This window comes from Bactrocera latifrons, unplaced genomic scaffold (genome assembly GCF_001853355.1).
Source record: "Bactrocera latifrons isolate USDA-ARS-PBARC rearing strain unplaced genomic scaffold, ASM185335v1 scaffold_706, whole genome shotgun sequence".
In the NCBI taxonomy this organism is placed as follows: domain Eukaryota; kingdom Metazoa; phylum Arthropoda; class Insecta; order Diptera; family Tephritidae; genus Bactrocera; species Bactrocera latifrons.
Genome location: NW_017537386.1, coordinates 48,449 through 54,663, shown reverse-complemented (window position 1 = coordinate 54,663; position 6,215 = coordinate 48,449).

Below are 6,215 nucleotides of genomic sequence, written 5' to 3'. Positions count from 1 at the left end.
ATAATGCGAGAGGAGGGAGATAGGGGGAGATATCAGAGATAATATTCCCCACCACGAAGAAATAATATAAGTATCCCAGAATTCCAAATTACGACCATAACGGTTGAATCTAGTTTCAGAAAAATAAGCATTACCGCAATATATAGCCCACCTAGACACAATATTAAAATGGACTTGTACACAGAACTTATATTAAAACACCRTGGGAAATTCATCATGGGTGGTGATTTTAACGCAAAACACTCACAATKKRGTTCAAGAGTTACGACACCGAAGGGGAGAGAGCTATTTAAAGCGGTTACGGCCACTGGATGCGACTTTATGTCTACTGGCAAGCCCACTTACTGGCCTTCCGACACAAGGAAATTACCTGACTTAATCGACTTTTTCATCCCTCGACAAATATCCAAGACATTTATTACTATTGAAAATGGATTGCACTTAAATTCGGACCACTCGCCAGTATATCTAATCCTTAATGGCCACCTAAAAGCAATCGATATACAGCCTTATCTCTCTAATAGACATACGGATTGGGAGTATTTCAAAGTAATGCTCGACAAAAATATTGATTTTGAGGTAAATATAATAACTCAAGATACTTCATACATTTACGAAAGCTATTCAGGAATCGGCTTGGAAAAGTACTCCTGTTCCTAAACAAAAAAACTTGTATATTAAATATCCATCGGACATTTTAGATCTCATAAAGAAAAAAAGAAAACTACGCAAAAAATGGCAAAACACGCGTCTTCCCCAATATAAGACCGAACTGAACAATTTACCCAAAGTTCTCAGTACAGTGACAGCTAAGGTACTGAAAAATCTAACGCGGGAAGCATTAGAAAAACTTACATCGATAATAAACTTGCTTATATCTCAGATACGTTCCATTGCCATGGGAATTGCTGAAATCATTATGGTACAAAAACCCGGGAAAAGCGCACAGGAAGCATCTTCATATCGTCCAATCTCATTGTTGCCTATTTTGTCCAAGCTTCTTGAAGTTGTAATTATAAGAAGACTTCAGAAGATAATTGAAGAAAAGGACCTTATACTAATTCATCAATTTGGATTTAGATCGCTACATTCTACAATCGATCAAGTTCATCGAATAACAGATATAATTGAGGATGCGATGGAAAAAAAGCAAATTTGCACAGCGGTTTTTCTTGATGTATCTCAGGCATTTGATAGAGTATGGCACCATGGCTTATGTACTTCATAAATTAAGACTTCTCTTCCCACGGCATTTAACTGAGCTACTTGCCGCTTACCTGTGCAACCGCTACTTCAGGATCAAGCAGGGACAATCATATACTATGTTACAGCCAAAGCAGGTGTACCCCAAGGAAGCGTTCTGGGACCACTCTTATATATTTTGCTCACTAGCGACATGCCTACGCCGCCAAACAGCACAATCGCCCCAGTTGCAGATGATACCTGCATCATTACTACTGGTAAAAATATAGTAGAGTCGTCGAACAGCATGCAGTCTTCAATCAACCTAATGTCGTAGAATGGACAGAAAAATAGAATATTACTCTCAACGAGTTGAGGTCTATATATATAAACTTCACTAACAAAACTGATACGTATATCCCCTTATATATTAGGAATGAAGTAATTCCGTACTCCACCTAGGCGAAATGTCTTGGTTTAACGCTGGATGCAAAGTTAAAGTGGAAGGAGCATATTCAAAGAAAAGTTGCAGAACTAAAACTAAAATACAAAAAAATAAATTGGTTAATCGGCAAGAAATCACCCGTAACAACCTCAAATAAAATTTTAGTCTACAACCAAACGTTAAAGCCCACTTGGACATACGGAATTCACCTATGGGGATGCACTGCACCGTTATACATTGAAATGGAGCAAAGATTCCAAAGTAAAGTTCTGCAAAAAATTTTAAATGCATACGGAACTCAGATCTACATCGTGATCTTCACATAAAAATGGTTCGGGAAGTCATCCACGAAACGGCATCGAAACATGACACAAGGGTGCAAAACCACGTAAACGTTGAAGCCCGACAACTAGGAGAGGCTAGAAATAGCATGCGCAGATTGAAAAGAACAACGTTCCATGACCTTCTAAGCAAATAACAAATATTATAATATTTAGTTTTTAATACAAAGTTTAGTTTTGAAAAAGCTTCTTAATGGAGCTTTATTGTTGTACCTTATAAGTTATGAAAAATATTGATTGTTAGTACATTTGTCACTAGTTGCAATTCGAATTAAATGTAAAACCCTATCTTGTTACGTTTCAATAAAAAAAAAAAGAACGAATACTTTAAAGACGAGTGTGTTGTCCAATTCCTCCTCTTCGTTGGATGCCAACTGGTTATTCCACCTTCTATTATCTGGGTTTCCTTTATTTTTGATTCGTGTTAGAATAGTTTTTGATGTTTTAATTTAGTTCGCGCCCATTTGGTTTATTTTTGTTTTGTTTGGTTTTTTTGGTGAGATATATTCTCTCTTTTGTGGTTTTGTTTAACAAGCAGTATAAAGTGCTGTAGACACTTTCTACTTTCTAATTGTTATATTTTGGATCTGTATGTATATATTAATTTTCTTTCACTTGTGTATACTTTTTTTGTATATTAATATGTAAATTCATATAACCAACAGCAATCAACGTATCTTGTATTTTTACAATACTTAATTTTATGTTTTGTCACACAATATATCAGATTTATTATTATTATTTTTTTCTATTTAAGCTTTCGGTGACTTTTATATGTATTTTCGTTTACACTTTAATTGTTGACAGCAACTTTCTAATTTATTCAGTTACAAAAGAGGTATAAAATATTTTAATTTTAAGCAAGATGTTCGCAAAGAAAGGTACCGAAAGGAATCGTGTGGATCGGACCGATGTCGTAGCGCCAAAGTCGTTTCCGATCATGTTGTCTGTTCTTTTGGTTTGGCGAATAGTATAGCTGTTCTCTCTGTATGCAGCTCTCTTGAGTGATGAGTGTGTGATGTCGTTGTGTGGATGTTGGAACGTGGTGTAAAATGAGGAGGCATGGAGTAACCAAAGAATTTTGAGTATTTAAATGTGTGGGAAGGTTGATATGCATTTTGTCAGTTATACAAGTATTGTGGTTATTTGTTATTGAAAATTGTATATGTTGGACCAAGAACACGGTTTTGTGGAACACTTACCGTGGCTTCATATACGTTGGCATTCCTGGCGTACAAAACAACTTACGCAGTTTTAGCCTAGTTAACAACTGCACTCCAGTCGTTTCTTCTTTTCGCTACGTGGCCACTTTCCTCTTCCTTTGTTTACCCGGCGGGTACTGCGTCCAATACTTTCAGAGCTGGAGTGTTTCCGTCCATTCGGACGACACGATCGAGCCAGCGAAGCCGCTGGCTTTTAATTCTCTGAACTATGTCAATATGAATGTATGTATATCTCATACAGCTCTTCATTCTGTCGAATGCGATATTCAGAATTTTCGAACATCCGGCTGACATTTCTCCATATTCTACCCCTACTCCAATATATATTATTACATATAATAATTTTCGTTTTTCTAACAAACCTTATTGTTCAAAAATGAACATGAGCGTTGGTGCCAAGGGGTACCATTTAATACTTATCATAAACACGTATACAGTCCACTAATACTCGTATTAAATATCTATTTTCAAATATATTGAACATACGTACATACATAAATAAATACATAAAAAAATATGCATTTATATGCAACATTCATTAATATGTAATACGCATGCACTCAAATTTACAGAAATATAGATATATTTACTTGGGTTAATATGTATGCTTACGATACGATACGACTGCGGATATGTTACAAAGGAGAGGCGATCTACGCGTAGAAAGAATCGTTTTTTTTTTTTTTGCTGTACATAAATTAATAAAGCGCTTAAACGTGAGGAAGAATTCAACTCTGAAATGTATATAAAAAAGCTGTGTCTAAATTCAAGCAAGCAAAATTTCCTTTGGAAAGCCCAAACGTCTATGAAGCCACCAACTCCAACATGCCTACACGAGACATGGGTGTAAATTGGGCTCGAAGTGACGAGGAAAAAGTTATTGTTTTGCAAATCACGTAGAAAAGGTATATCAACGTAATTGTCTAAAGAACAACTTTGAGCTGTCCAGCTTACCCAACACAGTTAACAAATCACTCGACTCTTTAAGACTTCAACTTCTGAAATTATTAGAATTATAAAAGAACTTAACCCAAAAAAGTCTTAATATAACCCTAAAAATGCTAATTGAGTTACCAAGTATCGCTGTAGAAGTGCTCTCTCTGCTCTTTAATGCAATTCTTAATATCGCATACTATTCATGGAAGAACATATTATCTTGATAGATAAACCTGGGAAAGATTTAACAGAGCCGTCTTCATACAGACCAATCAGTCTTCTACCCTATTTTTCTAAAATATTTTAAAAAGTGTTACTATCAAAGATCACTCCTTTAGTCCATGAAAATATTATAACAATAACGCCCCCGGGAGGATGGAGTCATGTGTAGAAGTTCATGCAAATGAGGAAAGTTCTTTGATTGCCCTTAACTTGGGAGTGGTCAGAAACCATTCTTTTACATATCACTCAAGCAGCTCACGACTTCCGGTCTTTGACCAAGTATCCTCTTTGTAGCCTAAGAACTTCCGTTTGAAGGCGAGCTAACGCGAGAAGGCGAAACATCACCTACATAGGGTTGTGCGCTGGGTTTGAGACCCGCCACGTAAAAAAAAACACCAGCAATGAAAAAATTGCAACAGGCTCGGATGAGAGACCCCCCTTTTGATGACGATCATGGAAAACGAAATAAGGACTACGAGTTGAATGCATGCCCCTGGAATGTCCGGTCCCTTAAGGAAGGTGCCACTGCCCAGCTGGTTGATGTCCTCGTCAAACTAAAGGCTGACATCACCGCCGTAAAAGAAATGCGATGGACGGGACAAGGACAGAGACGAGTAGGTCCTTGTGGCACTTACTAAGGTGGTCATATAAAGGAGCGCAAGTTTGGTGTGGGATTCGTGGTGGGAGAGGGACTCCGTCGCCGAGTACTATCATTCACTCCGATGAATGAACGTCTAGCCACAATCCGCATCAAAGCGAGGTTCTTCAACATATCGCCCACGCCCCGACGGAAGAGAAGGACGATGTGACCAAAGATGCCTTTTGAGCGCACTTATGGCAGCTGCCGCCCCCACGATGTCAAAATCGTGCTTGGCGACTTTAACGCCAGGGTGGCTATGTATCTTTGGCACTACGGACCGTAAAGTCAGCCTCCACGAGGGCCCGAAATATGGTTATCTGTAGTACTAGCTGCCAGCACAGGAAGATTCATCAAGATACCTGGCTGTCTCTTGAACGAAAAATCACCAACCAGACCGATCATGTTGTGATAGACGGAAGATACGTCTCCAGTGTTTTAGATGTGCGTGCGCTTCGAGGTCCTAACATCGACTTGTTAATGCCGAGGTTCGTATCCGCCTTTGTGCAGCAAAAAGCACGCGCCAAAAAACGCAAGGAATGTTCGACATCAAGAAGCTGCAATCATAACAGACAACCGAGCGATTTTTTACTCGGCTTGCATTCCTGCTGTCTGAGAGCACTCGTCAACAACTCGGTATAAGGAACTATAGGACGGCATTTCAAACTCCTCACGTACAACTGCAACCGAAGCCATTGGTTTTCGGAAAATGCAAAAGAACAGCTGGTAGGACGAGGAGTGACGTATCGCAACGGAGAGAAAACAGGCTGCTTACCTCGCAACGTTACCATCGACCACAACACGTACGGGATGAGATAGATACCCAGAGTTGAAGAGGGAAGCGGGACGCATTTTCCGACAGAAAAAGAAAGAGGCCGAAATACGTGAGTATGAAAAGCTTGATAAGCTGGCCGCTAGGGGTAATGCTCGAAAATTCTACGAAACGATGCGGCGGCTTACAGAAGGTTTCACGACCGGAGCATATTCTTGTAGAACCCTCAAAGGTGATCTAGTCACCGATGCCCAGAGCATACTTAAATTGCTATGCCCAATCCTCAAAAAAGGAGACCCCACAATCTGCGCCAACTACCGTGGGATAAGGCTCCTCAATATCGCATATAAGGTCCTAACGAGCGTATTGTGTGAAAGATTAAAGCCCACCGTCAACAAACTGATTGGACCTTATCAGTGTGGCTTCAGACCTGGAAAATCAACAACCGACCAGATAT